Source organism: Dama dama, chromosome 26 (assembly GCF_033118175.1).
Source record: "Dama dama isolate Ldn47 chromosome 26, ASM3311817v1, whole genome shotgun sequence".
NCBI classification, from domain to species: domain Eukaryota; kingdom Metazoa; phylum Chordata; class Mammalia; order Artiodactyla; family Cervidae; genus Dama; species Dama dama.
Window position 1 is genome coordinate 19,317,121 of NC_083706.1, and position 15,618 is coordinate 19,332,738.

Below are 15,618 nucleotides of genomic sequence, written 5' to 3' on the forward strand. Positions count from 1 at the left end.
ATTTCTGGGACCCAATTCATATACTTTAAAACTTACATAGTGTAATTGATTATGTATTTTTCTTAGAAAACATGAAGCTCAGCTGGAAATTTAAATTTTAAAATGTAATGATACCTTGTGTGGCAGTCATAAGATTTCAACAGCCAATAACTACTTTACAGGGTTGTTTTAGGTGCTTAATGAGATCTTCAGTAGGCATATCTAATAGTTCCTTGGACTCAATAAGGCTTGCTAAATTTTGTAAATATATATGTATATAATTTATAAAATATATATTTAGCAAAATATTATGTATAAACATATGCATATATTTACATATAGTAAGTGAGATGTTTTATATATATATATATATATATATAATATGGAGAAGGGCATGGCAACCACTCCAGCATTCTTGCCTGGAGAATCCCATGGATAGAGGACCCTGGTGAGCTAGAGTCCATGGGGTCACGAAAATTTGGACACAACTGAGTGATTAACACACACATATATATGTGTGTGTGTGTGTGTGTGTTCCCTAATATGAACCCCCAAGTCGTGCACTTTCAAAAATGCAAATGTGAGTTCACATGTTCACTCACATGTCAGCTTACATGTCTGGCATACACTGTCCCTCCTCTGCAATGGACTGCTCTTCTGTGTATATCACTGGGCATTGCTGTGTGGAGTACAGCCGTGCAGGATCTTTATTTCAGGTGCAGGTTGGGTGGAAGCAACCATAAAAGCAACAGTGATATAGCTGGTACTGCTCAGAAGAGAGTCAGGAAATGGTAAGGGGATTTTATTTATTTGAGGAGCCACTGTTAGTTTTTTGAGGCTCAGGACCCAAATGTAGAATGGTGCATGAAAGCTGCAGCAGCCGTTCAGAATACAGTCCATTGCCAGCCTGTCATCTACGACAAGAATAAAAGAGCTACTACTCAGACACCTCTGGATCAATTTTTCAAGAGGGTATTCATGGGTAGAACTGAATCTGGCAAGGAACAAGAACCTGTGCATCGGCGTCAAGCCTGAGGACATCGCAGCTTGCCCTGTTACTATCGCTGACAGTCTTCAGCTCTGCCATCTCCCAGCTCCTCTCTTCCGTTCAGGCGGTGACTTTTCTCGCCTGTTCACTCAGTGCCGGCCCCTGCATACCAGCTGTTGTTCCATAGCACTGCACTTTTCAAGGTGCTGTACTGTAAGATTAAAGATATTTCCTTTCTCTTTCGTGTTTGTTTTTTTATGCATTAGTTGTGCAAAAATTATTATAAACCTACTACAGGACAACACTATATAGTTGATTGTGTTACCTGGGTACCTAGGCTAACTTTGTTGGACTTAACAAACAAACTGGACTTACCAGTGTGCCCTAGGAACAGAACTCATTCATATATAGGGGACTTATATATTAATATAAAAGAAAAGAAACATCCTGCTTATTTTACATGTTAATACTAAAATTCTCTATATTTTTTTCCTATCACATACCCTTCTTTCTATTGGTGAACATTTCTAAATGCGGAACATAGTCTATGATGCAGCCAAATTGTTTTGCCTCTGTGGTTTATTTTCAACATGAAACACTTGGCTACATCAGGCAGTAACTAATGCATTGTCAATAACAGGATTCAACTCAATAATATGATGCAAAGAAGCCTACAAATGGTAAAATGAATATGATTTGTTATATTTAAAACAGAAAATTAAAATATACAGTGATTTAACTAAAAATCAAATAACTTATTTGCTAGTTATATTGACATAAACATGATAGATAAGTAAAACTGAAACTGGTGTGATATTAATGCAGTTTATTTCAGACATGTGGCACTCTGCTTGAGTAACCCAAAGGAATCTGCTTTATAAAATATACTTAATCCATTAGTATCTCTCATGCTCACAGTGCTCCTACTTATTTATCCATTCATTCCTTTATTTAGTATTTAGTCAATGAAGACATTTTGTCTTGGCTGTCATTAAAGGCACTTTTCTTAAAGGTTGCCGGAAGGTGCAGGTATATAAAAATAAAAACTGTCTCATTGTGGGAAACACATATGCGGAAAATGTGGAGTCACTCAGTTGTGTCCGACTCTTTGCAACCCCATGGACTGTAGCCTACTACACTCCTCCATCCTTGGGATTTTCGGGGCAGGAGTACTGGAGTCAGTTGCCAAGTAACTACACAATAATGAAAAGAAGAGGATGATACAATTAGACTTAGCTGAGATTTACTCATCAAAAGGAAACTCCCTTTTCTTTCATGACTCTTCCACCTTTTTTCAGGTTTATGATCAAGCAACAAGAAGAGAAAATATTGTGTAATACTTGCAAAATTCATCACAATTTTTGACACATAACTATATTTACCCCATTTATAATTCTGAACTCTATGAATTCCCAATAAGACGTCTTCTTTCTGTGGCTGTTTTAGCTGCTACTGTGTCTGTTATCACAGAGCTCTATTTCTAACATAATGGGTCCCTAATGATATCAGGAAGTTGATGGGGAAAATGGTTTTGGTTCTGATGACAATTATGGGAAATACATATATCACCTTCCAATGACAGGATAAAATAAGAGCCAAATTAGCAAAATAATTGTTTATTTGCATGTACCTTCTCAAGAATTCAAATCTATTTTTTAGCTCAAATTTAGATTTGTATTCAGAATTAATTTTGTTCTCAGTGTTTTTATAAAGCAGTCTCATGATAAAGGATTGTCTTCAGAAATCTAGTATTAAACTGTCTTTTTATACCAGAATCTCTTTTTAAACTCACAAATATATATCATAAAAGAATTGGTCAATTAGCACCTTTGATCTCTTGAGATATGTACTTTAATTGTACCCAAGGTTTATTTTTTTTCATTTGCATGGGATACATCAGCAGTGAAAATGTTTGGAAATAAATAGTCCTTTCTCATGTGTATTTGTTTAAATGTCCATAGTCATACTGAAAAATCCAATTTAATATAGTCTTCAAAATTATGTTTATTTTATATTATGTATTTAGATTATTAAATATTATATTTATAAATTTGTTTTGATTATTATATTTTAGACTTTCTATTATTAAATTATTGTGTAATAAACATTATATTTTATATAATTTATATTATATAAATATATATATATAAAACACCTTTTCTAAAATATTATGAAATGTATATGAGGCACATGGTATTAGAAAATATCAGATAACTACTGCCCCTTTCTAAGCTTCCCAGGTAACTCTCCCAGCAAAGAGAAGTGAGTCTTCCTATCTACTGATTTAACATTGAAATCATGTCTACACTTGTGTTAATAAATCATGTATGCCTTTTTAAATGCAGCCATTCAGTGATTTCTAATTGACTTGCTCCATGATATTTGGCTGAGAATAAGTATGCCACCTAGAAAAATAAACACAAAATCTTAAGCAAAATTAAAATTTGTGCTCTGAGTTTGATGCTCAGCAGTAAGGTCAGTACTTTGAAAAAATTAATTATATTATTATTGTTTCTTCATTTTCTAAGCAGCTTGGTAGGACACACTCTATAATGAAGATTCTAGGTTAGTAAATCTGTGACAGACCCACAAAAGTGAAATTTTTAAAGTGTCTCAGGTCTATGGACTCTTTCAAAATACTAGCTTAGAAGGATCTCACAGATTTGTCTAATTGTTACTTTTCAATTGGTATCATTATATTTTATTATTTACTTACCTTTAGAAGGGATTTAGTATTACATTGATGTAACATGACAGATTTTTCACTGGGGAAGAAAAAAACACACCTCTAATTCTACTTGTCACACTAGAGATTCAAAAAGAGAAATAAAATCCATTACACATGGGCCATATCAGTTAAAGGTGGTCAGCATATTAAGATATTAGGAAGAAAGAAATGGCATTACATCCCCCCTGCCACTATGTGTCTTGAAAAACTTAAACTTTGAAATATTTGGGCTGTTGGTGAAATCATTAAAGGGATGTAAACCCAAGGCTTCTCTAATAAGGTGTGTGCTGAATCTCTCAGTTATATGACTTGCAACTCCATGGACTGTAGTCTACCAGGCTCCTCCATCCATCAGATTTCACCAGCAATAAGACTGGAGTGGGTTGCCAATTCTTTCCCCTGGGGATCTGCCTTACCCAGGGATTGAACTCATGTCCCTTGAATCACCAGAACTATCAGGAGGATTTTTTACCACTGCACTACCTGGGAAGCCTCCCTCTGATCGAAGAGCGCTAAGGAAAAGTGAGAAAAAAACAGAAGACATCTTGAGCAGTTAGAATGGCCTGAACAAACATAAGAATTTGCAAGTGTCATCAACAAGTTCAACTAAATGAAGCTAAATAAAGTAATTATCCATGTGGAGAAAAGGGAGACAGAGCTGAGAAGGTTGAGAAAATTCAAACAAGGACATTTTCTGAGTCACTTTGACACTCAGTTCATCCCAGTCCATCCTCTCCTTACCCCTCCATAAGAAGTTGAGCTGCACTCTCCACACCTGTAGACACACGGTGTACCATTTGGGCTCCAACCATGTCTTTTCGCATTCCTGGTAAATCCCAGACTTCACCACTGCAGACCAATTACCTGTCCAGGCTGGAAAAAAAAAAAAAAAAAACCCTCTATTTCTGTCCTGTCTGGTTGCTTAGGGTGAACTCTGATTTTCTCTGGCAGGAACCATAGTGATGGATGAGAGGAATCACAGTGCTGGAATGACCTTCGTCCTCTCGGGTTTCTCAGAATACCCACAGCTCCAGGTGCCCCTCTTCTTGATCTTCTTTGCCATCTATACAGTCTCTGTGCTGGGGAACCTGGGTATGATTGTGATCATCAGAATCAATCCCAAACTTCACACTCCCATGTACTTCTTTCTCAGCCATCTCTCCTTTCTTGGTTTTTGTTACTCTTCTATAACCACACCCAAACTCTTAGAGATCTTCGTTGTGGATGTAAGGACCATCTCTTACGTGGGTTGCATGATGCAATTCCTCTTTGGTTGCACACTTGTGATTACAGAAATGTTCCTGCTAGGAGTGATGGCCTATGACCGGTTTGTGGCTGTTTGTAACCCCTGCTCTACACAGTTGTGTGTCTCCTAAGCTCTGCAGCCTCCTGGTAGCTGGAACCTACACATGGGGTGGAATGTGTTCCTGACAATCACATGTTCTCCTTTGGAGCTGTCTTTCTGTGGTTCTAACGTCATATGTCACTTTGGCTGTGAGTACTCTGCATCGTCTCTGCCTCTTGCCCTGACTCTTACTTCAGTCAGATGACATGTTTTATCATTTCTACTCTCAATGAAGTGCATCACCTCCTGACTATTCTCGCCTCTTATGTTTTCATAGTTGTCACAATCATCAAGATGCCTTCAGCCGGTGGAGTCCAAAAAGCCTTCTCCACCTGTGCCTCCAACCTGACTGCCATCACCATTTTCCATGGGGTCATCCTTCTTCTCTAATGTGTACCCAACTCCAGAAGCTCATGTCTCTTCATCAAAGTAGCCACTGTGCATTTCACATTAGTGATTCCCATGCTAAATCCCCTATCTACAGCCTTAGAAATAATGATGTGAAGGAGACCATCAGAAAATTAGCCAACACCAAAATCTTTTCTCACCCAATGTAATTTTGAGTGAGAAGAGAGATAAAGGAGAGCACTTTCTTAAGTGTGCTTTATACAGTGTGTTGATGGTTATTACATTTTTCTTCAAACATGTGCTTATTTGCTCATTTGTGTCCTACCCTTTGCAGTCCCATGGACTGCAGTCCACTAGGCTTCTCTGTCCATGGAGACTCTCCAGCCAAGAATAGTGAAGTGGGTTGCCATGCCCTCCTCCAGGAGATCTTCCCAACCCAGGGATGGAACCCATGTCTTCCACAGTGCATGTGGATTTTTCAGTGACTGAGCCACAGTGGGATACAATCTTTTGAGGGGGAAAAAAAAATACACACACACACACACACACACACATATATATATGATATCTATCATATAACTCATATAAATATAATGTGATTTTTAAACTTCACTGTTCTTTTAAAATATCACCTTCAGTTTAAAAGAAAAAAAGTAAACTTCTGCACATGTCTCACTTTCAGAGGGTTATAGGCTAAATAACGATCATCTAATGTTGTCCACGGGCTTTCCTGGTGGCTCAGATTGTAAAGAATCTCCCTGCAATATGGGAGACCTGGGTTCTTTCCCTGGGTTAGGAAGATCCCCTAGAAGAGGACATGACAACCCACTCCAATATTCTTGCCTGGAAAATCCCCATGGACAGAGGAACCTGGTGGAGGACAGTCCATGGGGTCACAAAGAATCGGATGACACTGAGCAACAAAGTACAGCTCAGCAAAAGGCTGTCCACACCCAAAATCCTCAGAATTTGCAAACGATTTCTGTTCCATGTCTCCTTTCTTTCTTTCTTTCTTTCTTTTTTTTTTTGTCTTTTTCTCATCCTTTTCTCTCCCTCAAATTATAGAATGGGATAAACAGGTAGACAAGTAATTCTGTATAATCATCCTATATGTTACTTTCTCCAAGAAATTAAAGACATTATCAGCTCTTTGCAGCATTTCTGTAAGCATTTTTTGAGTCACTGTGCCTCTCTGATGCCTCTAGGAGCAAACTTCATTGCTGTGTTCAAAACTTTTTCTTTTAACCGGAGAATAGTTTATGAGAATATAAAATTTAACTTTGCCGCTATTGAAATTTATCTTAATAAAATTTTAGAGTACATTCCCTTATGTCTGGCTAATTTGGCTTAGCAAAGCAAGGTGAAAAGACAGCCTTCAGAAAGGGAGAAAATAATAGCAAACCAAGCAACAGACAAAGGATTAATCTCAAAAATATACAAGCAACTCCTGCAGCTCATTTCCAGAAAAATAAATGACCCAATCAAACAATGGGCCAAAGATCTAAACAGACATTTTTCCAAAGAAGACATACAGATGGCTAACAAACACATGAAAAGATGCTCAACATCACTCATTATCAGAGAAATGAAAATCAAAACCTCAATGAGGTACCATTACACGCCAGTCAGGATGGCTGCTATCCAAAAGTCTACAAGCAATAAATGCTGGAGAGGGTGTGGAGAAAAGGGAACCCTCTTACACTGTTGGTGGGAATGCAAACTAGCACAGCCACTATTGGGAACAGTATGAAGATTCCTTAAAAAACTGGAAATAGAACTGCCATATGACCCAGCAATCCCACTCCTGGGCATACACACTGAGGAAACCAGATCTGAAAGAGACACGTGGACCTCAATGTTCATCGCAGCACTGTTTATAATAGCCAGGACATGGAAGCAACCTAGATGCCCATCAGCAGACGAATGGATAAGGAAGCTGTGGTACATATACACCATGGAATATTACTCAGCCATTAAAAAGAATTCATTTGAATCAGTTCTAATGAGATGGATGAAACTGGAGGCCATTATACAGAGTGAAGTAAGCCAGAAAGATAAACACCAATACAGTATACTAACACATATATATGGAATTTAGAAAGATGGTAATGATAACCTTATATGCAAAACAGAAAAAGAAACACAGATGTACAGAACAGACTTTGGGACTCTGCGGGAGAAGGCGAGGGTGGGATGTTCTGAGAGAATAGCATTGAAACAAATATACTATCAAGGGTGAAACAGATCACAGCCCAAGTTGGATGCATGAGACAAGTGCTCAGGGCTGGTGAACTGGGAAGACCCAGAGGGATGGGATGGGGAGGGAGGTGGGAGGGGGGATCGGGATGGGGAACACATGTAAATCCATGGCTGATTCATGTCAATGTATGGCAAAAACCACTACAATATTGTAAAGTAATTAGCCTCCAACTAATAAAAATAAATGGAAAAAAAAAAAAAAGAATTTTTAAGTGATTTTAACAGTACCTCCATTTTCATTGCTGAAGAACGTTCCATAAAATAAATATACTGATATGATAATATGTTTATTCATACTACTACTAATGGACTTTGGCTGTTTCCTCTTCCCTATTGAAGTATTATTGATTTACAGTGTTATAATATTTTTAGATGCATAAGATAGTGATTCATTATTTTTTTAAGATTATACACTATTCAAACTCAGTGGGTAAAGAACCTGCCCGCAATGCAGGAGATGTCTGAGATATGGGTTTGATTCCTGTGTGGGGAAGATCCCCTGGAGGAGGGCATGGCAACCCAAACCCCTGGAGAGAGGAGCCTGGTGGGCTGCAGTCCATGGATTTGCAGAGAGCTGGACATGACTAAGTGACTGAGCACAGCAAAGCACACAGAGGATAACAGCTATAACTCGCGGTGCTATACAATGGTATCCTTGTTGCTTATTTTTTCAAACAGAGTATTTTGTAGACTTAATAGTCCTAAATTGCTTCTTCGCCTTTCCTCTATATACAAAGTCTGCAAATAACAATTGTTAGAGAGAATTAGAGAAGAGGGAAACCTTGTGCATTGTGGGTGGGAATATAAACTGGTATAGCCAATTACATACATTATTTTTTCAGGGCTCCAAAATCACTGCAGATGGTGATTGCAGCCATGAATTTAAAAGATGCTTACTCCTTGGAAGGAAAGTTATGACCAATCTAGACAGCATATTAAAAAGCAGAGACATTACTCTGCCAACAAAGGTACGTCTGGTCAAGGCTATGGTTTTCCCAGAGGTCATGTATGGATGTGAGAGTTGAACTAGAAAGAAAGCTGAGCACCAAAGAACTGATGCTTTTGAAGTGTGGTGTTGGAGAAGCTTGAGAGTCCCTTGAACTGCAAGGAGATCCAACCAGTCCATCCTGAGGGAGATCAGTCCTGGGTGTTCACTGGAAGGACTGATGTTGAAGCTGAAACTCCAATACTTTGGCCGCCTCATGTGAAGAGTTGACTCATTTTAAAAGACCCTGATGCTGGGAAAGATTGAGGGTGGGAAGAGAAGGTGATGACAGAGGATGAGATGGCTGGATGGCATCACCGACTCAATGGACTTGGGTTTGGGCAGACTCCAGGAGTTTGTGATGGACAGGGAGGCCTGGCGTGCTGAGGTTCATGAGGTCAGAAAGAGTTGGACATGACTGAGAGACTGAACTGAACTGAACTGAACTGACTGAATTACAAACTGTATGGAAAACAGTATGGAGTTTTGCACACACACATGCAAACATACACAAAAGCTACATATAGAACTACCATATGATCCAGCAGTTTCACTCCTAGTTATTTCATCTTTTTTATCTTTAACGGAAATGTTGCATGAACATTCCTACACAATAATGTGCTGCATTGCACGTGGGGACTCATTGTGTGAGGTTTGCCCTATCTCTGAATGTTCCAGATCAAAGGGTGCTTTTTTTATGATCTTTTGCTAGGTACCATCAAACAATTTTCCAAAATAGATGGATTAGTTTAAATTCCAACTATATTGCTTGTGGGTTCTAATTATTGCCCATTCTTGCCAACATTTAATATTGTCATAGTAAACATTTTAATATTTTCAGGTTGGTGGGTGAGTAGGGGTACTTTATTTTGGTTTTGAATTCAATTCCACTTTACTAATGTGGTTGAATCCCTATAATTTAGTTATTAGTCATTTGACTTGTCTTACTTCTTTGTGAAGGGCCTATTCAGGTTTTCTTTTAACCTATTTTTATATTAGGTTGCTAATATTTTATTATGATATATGTATTCCATTATGCATTCTAAGTAAAAATCCTTTGATGTGTGTATCATGACTATTTTCTCCTAGATTGTGGCTGGCCTGTTCACTCGCTTGGTGATGTACTTAGGTGTACACATTCCCTTATGTTTAATGAATCAATGTTTATCAAACTGTTTCTTTACACAGTGAAGTGCTTTTAATGTTTTATTTAAGATCCACTTCTTACCTCCAAAATAGTAAAGATATTCTCATATTTTATGTGCTAAATTATCACAAATTTCATACAGTATTTTATTTTATATTTTTCCTATATTTTCAAATCAGGGTTTTATTTTCTCTTTTTACATTGATTTTTTTTTTCATTTTTTTTAATATTAGTTGGAGGCTAATTACTTTACAATATTGTAGTGGTTTTTGCCATACATTGATACGAATCAGCCATGGATTTACATGTGTTCCCCATCCTGAAACCTCCCATCTCCCTCTCCATCCCATCCCTCTGGGTAATCCTAGTGTACCAGCCCTGAGCACTTGTCTCATGCATCAAACCTGGACTGGCGATCTGTTTCACAATTGATAATATACATGTTTCAATGTTATTCTCTCAGATCATTCCACATTTAGCCACCTTATTAGAACTGATTCAAATGTATTCTTTTTAATTTTAAATTTGTTTCAAACTGAAAGTAAATTTTTGTGGGGCATGACTATAAGCTAATTTTATATTTTGACTTATTGGTGTATATTTACCCCAGACATACTTATTGAAAAATTCACTCATTTTAACACGTTCTTTGGTGTCAGAATATTCATAAAGTAAATATCAGTATATCTGTAGTTCTGTTTCTAGAATTTCTTTATGTTCCTAGGTGTTTTATAATCAGAACTACCCTTGACTAATAGGTTTTGACATCAAGTTGAGCTACTCCTAAAAAGTTACTCTTTATCTTGCAGGGTTTTTAATATATTATTTATCTTTACCTTTTAAAACAAACTTTAGAGTTATTCTTATTTATATTTAGTGTAGAAATACAGTAGAATTGTAGATCTATTTGCAGAAAATAAGTTTGCATCCTCAAGTCTTCCAAATCATAAGCATGCTACATTATTATGTTTATTTAGATCTACTTAATGTTTTACAATATAAGATATATCATATATATAAGATATATATACTTTCAAATTAATATGGATGTGTGATATTCGTCATACTATTTCAAATATTGTTTGTAAAATGTGTATTGCTTTTCAATTAGTATTCAATGCATTTTGGCAACTCTAAAAATATCTCTTAATAATATTATAATTTATTTGCAGATTATTTTGGATTTTCAACATGCATATCATACAATCTCTAATTAAACATTTTCTGAATATGTTATTTCCAATGTTATTCCTTTTACATTTTTTGTGTGTTTGGTTAACTAAGTGAAAACAATAGTACCAAAAAAAAAAAAATTAGTACCATTTTGAATAAGCAGTAAAAGTAGGTATCCTTGACTTCCTCATCTAACAAGGAAAGTATGAATACTTAACATTTCATGCTTTAAAATGTTAAGCAAAGTTATCTCATGCTTGTTTTTTTTTTTTTTTGTATGTGTCTGTTATATTTTGTTTTTTTAGTGAATGAATATTGAATTTATCAAGCTAATTTTCCTCATTTTAACTCCTTTATTATTTTTTCCATTTATTTTTATTAGTTGGAGGCTAATTACTTAACAATATTGTAGTGGTTTTTGCCATACATTGACATGAATCAACCATGGATTTACATGTGTTCCCCATCCCGATCCCCCTTCCCGCCTCCTTCTCCATCCCATCCCTCTGGGTTTTCCCAGTTCACCAGCCCTGAGCACTTGTCTCATGCATCCAACCTGGGCTGGTGATCTGTTTCACCTTTGATAGTATACTTGTTTCAAAGCTGTTCTCTCAGAACATCCCACCCTCGCCTTCTCCCACAGAGTCCCAAAGTCTGTTCTGTACATCTGTGTTTCTTTTTCTGTTTTGCATATAGGGTTATCCTTACCATCTTTTTAAATTCCATATATATGTGTTAGTATACTGTATTGGTCTTTAACTTTCTGGCTTACTTCACTCTGTATAATGGGCTCCAGTTAATATTTTGATATGGTAACTTATATTTTTAAAAAATTTCTAATCAAAATATGTGTTTTTTCCTGAGAAAATTACTATAAGCATTATATATTTACCTTTATATTAGTTGATTGGTTTAATGTGTCAATATTTTATGTATAATTAAAATCCTATGATCATTAGTAAGATTGTTCTGTAATTTCCTTTTATTGTCCTTTATCTGTTAGTTTTTGCCATCAAGATTATATTTGTCTCTTAACACAGAAATGGTAATAGAGTTTTCTTATTCAATTCAGTGAATATTATGTAGAAATGAAAAAGAGAGTGTGATAGGGAGATATACAAGAACAGTATTCATATAAAAAAAAAACTGAACTATTCAGTTCAATTCAGTTGTTCAGTAGTATTAGACTCTTTGTGACCCGATGGACTGCAGCACACCAGGCTACCCTGTCCATCACCAACTCCTAGAGCCTACTCAAACTCATGTCCATCGCATCAGTGTTGCCATCCAACCATCTCATCCTCTGTCGTCCCCTTCTCCTCCCGCCTTCAATCTTTCCCAGCATCAGGGTCTTTTCAAATGAGTCCGGTATCCACATCAGGTAGCCAAAGTATTGGAGTTTCAGCTTCAACACCAGTCCTCCAATGAATATTCAGAACTGATTTCCTTTAGGATGGACTGGTTGGATCTCCTTGCAGTTCAAGGGACTCTCAAGAGTCTTCTCCAACACTGTAGTTCAAATGCATCAATTCTTCGGTTCTCAGCTTTCTTTATAGTCCAGTTCTCACATCCATACATGCCTACTGGAAAAACCATAGCTGTGGAAAGCTCGGCTGAGTAGACTCTGAAAAAAGGACACAGACAGCCTCTCTGGGAGGCTGACAAAACTTGACTTCTACAGCAAATCGTTTTATACATGAAAGCAAGGAAATAGCTTACAAAAACCAAGGTTACACAGATGAAGCTTATACAGAAACCAAGGTTACACAGATGGAGCTTGAGCATGTACAAAGTTGATAACAGCAAGTTTACAAAGTTCATGAGACACATAGACTCTATTGTCTCAGGATCAAAAGACAGTCTGTTTTCCTCAAGGTAAGCTTTTTATCCTCAGCACTATTCTCATGCAGTCGTAAAAGCCATATATGCAGGAAATGTTTCCCAGGGCAAAACCTCGAGACATGCCTGGCAGCCCTGGCCCTTTGCCAGTTCCTTGTGAGGACCTTCTCCTCAAGGCAGTCACGTAGTTTCCCTCAACAATAGCCACCTCTTCTTAATATCTTCTGCTTCTGTTAGATCCATACAATTTCTGTCCTTTTTGAGCCCATCTTTGTATGAAATTCTCCCTTGGTATCTCTAATTTTCTTGAAGTGATCTCTAGCCTTTCCTATTATATTGTTTTCCTCTATTTCTTTACACTGATTAGTGAGGAAGGCTTTGTTATTTCTCCTTGCTATTCTTTGGAACTCTGCATTAAAATGGGTATATCTTTCTTTTTATCCTTTGCTTTTCACTTCTCTTCTTTTCACAGCCATTTGTAAGGCCTCCTCAGACAATCATTTTGCTTTTTTGCATTTCTTTTCTTGGAGATGGTCTTGATTCCTGTCTCCTGTACAATGTCTTGGATCTCTGTCTATAGTTCATCATGCACTCTGTCCATCAGATCTAATCCCTTGATAGACCTTTGTTGGCAAAGTAATGTCTCTGCTTTTTAATATGCTGTCTATGTTGGTCATAACTTTTCTTCCAAGGAGTAAGCGTCTTTTAGATTCATGGCTGCAGTCACCATCTGCAGTGACTTTGGAGCCCCCCCCCCCCAAAAAAAAAAAGAGGTCTGCCACTGTTTCCACTTTTTCACATTTATTTGCCATGAAGTGATGGGACCAGATGCCACGCTCTTATTTTTCTGAATGTTGAGCTTTAAGCCAACTTTTTGACTCTCCTCTTTCAATTTCATCAGGAGGCTCTTTAGTTCTTCTTCACTTTCTGCCATAAGGGTGGTGTCATCTGCATATCTGAGGTTATTGATATTTCTCTTGGCAATCTTAATTCCAGCTTGTGCTTCCTCCAGCCCAGCGTTTCTCATGATGTACTCTGCATATAAGTTAAATGAGCAGGGTGACTATATATAGCCTTGATGTGCTCTGTTTCTGATTTGGAACCAGTCTGTTGTTCCATGTCCAGCTCTAACTGTTGCTTCCTGACCTGCATACAGATTTCTCAAAAGTCAGGTCAGGTGGTCTGGTATACCCATCCCTAAGAATTTTCCACAGTTGTGGTGATACACACTGTCAAAGGCTTTGGCATAGTCAATAAAGAAGAAATAGATGCTTTTCTGGGATTCTCTTGCTTTTTTGGTAATCCAGCAGATGTTGGAAATTTGATCTCTTGTTCCTCTGCCTTTTCTAAAAGCATTTTGAACATTTGGAAATTCACAGTTCACATATTATTGAAGCCTGGCTTGGAGAATTTTGAACATTACTAGTTTGTGAGATGACTGCTACTGTGAGGTAGTTCAGGCATTCTTTGGCATTGCCTTTCTTTGGGATTGGAATGAAAACACCTTTTCCAGTCCTGTGGCCACTGCTGAGTTTTCCAAATTTGTGGGCATATTGAGTGCAGCATTTTCACAGTATCATCTTGTAGAATTTAAAACAGTTCAACTGGAATTCCATCACCTCCACTAGCTTTGTTCATACTGATGCCTCCTAAGTCTCACTTGACTTCGCATTCCAGGATGTCTGGCTCTAGGTGAGTGATCATGCCATCGTTATTCTCTGAGTTGTGAAGAACTTTTTTTGTATACTCTTCTGTGTATATTTGCCACCTCTTCTTAATATCTTCTGCTTCTGTTAGATCCATACAATTTCTGTCCTTTTTGAGCCCATCTTTGTGTGAAATTCTCCCTTGGTATCTCTAATTTTCTTGAAGTGATCTCTAGCCTTTCCTATTATATTGTTTTCTTCTATTTCTTTACACTGATTAGTGAGGAAAGCTTTGTTATTTCTCCTTGCTATTCTTTGGAACTCTGCATTAAAATGGGTATATCTTTCTTTTTATCCTTTGCTTTTCACTTCTCTTCTTTTCACAGCCATTTGTAAGGCCTCCTCAGACAACCATTTTGCTTTTTTGCATTTATTTTTCTTGGAGATGGTCTTGATCCCTGTCTCCTGTACAATGTCTTGGATCTCTGTCTATAGTTCATCATGCACTCTGTCCATCAGATCTAATCCCTTGAATCTTTTTGTCACTTCCACTGTATAATCACAAGGGATTTGATTTAGGTCATACCTGAATGGTCCAGTGATTTTTCCCTACTTTCTTCATTTTCAGTCTGAATTTCACAATAAGGACTTCATGATGTGAGCCACAGTCAGCTCCAAGTCTTTTCTTGCTGACTCTATAGAGCTTCTCCATCTTTGGCTGCAAAGAATATAATCAGTCTGATTTAGGTATTGGCCATCTGGTGATGTTCATGGGTAGAATCTTCTCTTGTGTTGTTGGAAGAGGGTGTTTACAATGACCAGTGCGTTCTCCTGGCAGAACTCTATTTGCCTTTGCCCTGCTTCATTCCGTACTCCAAGGCCAGTTACTGTACTCCAAGCAGTTACTCCAGTGATGGCTATTCCTGGTGCGCTGAGTCGCTTGGTTGTGTCTGACTCTTTGTGACCTCAGAGACTGTAGCCCACCAGGATCCTTTGTCCATGGTACTCTCCAGGCAAGAATACTCGAGTGGGTTCAATGCCCTCCTCCAGGTGTTCTTCCTCACCCAGGGATTGGACCCATTTCTTCCACCTTGCAGGCAGATTCTTTACTGTCTGAGCCACCAGGAAACCTATTAGGGGAGGAGACTCTAAAGCTCCTGTGATTTTCTAGTATCTATTTA

The 15,618-nt window shown here is 37.6% G+C and overlaps 1 pseudogene; it reads left to right on the forward strand.

Annotated features, from left to right (window-relative positions):
* Positions 1-4,505: 4,505 nt before the first annotated feature.
* Positions 4,506-5,597, forward strand: LOC133047045 (olfactory receptor 1165-like; annotated as a pseudogene).
* Positions 5,598-15,618: the final 10,021 nt, after the last annotated feature.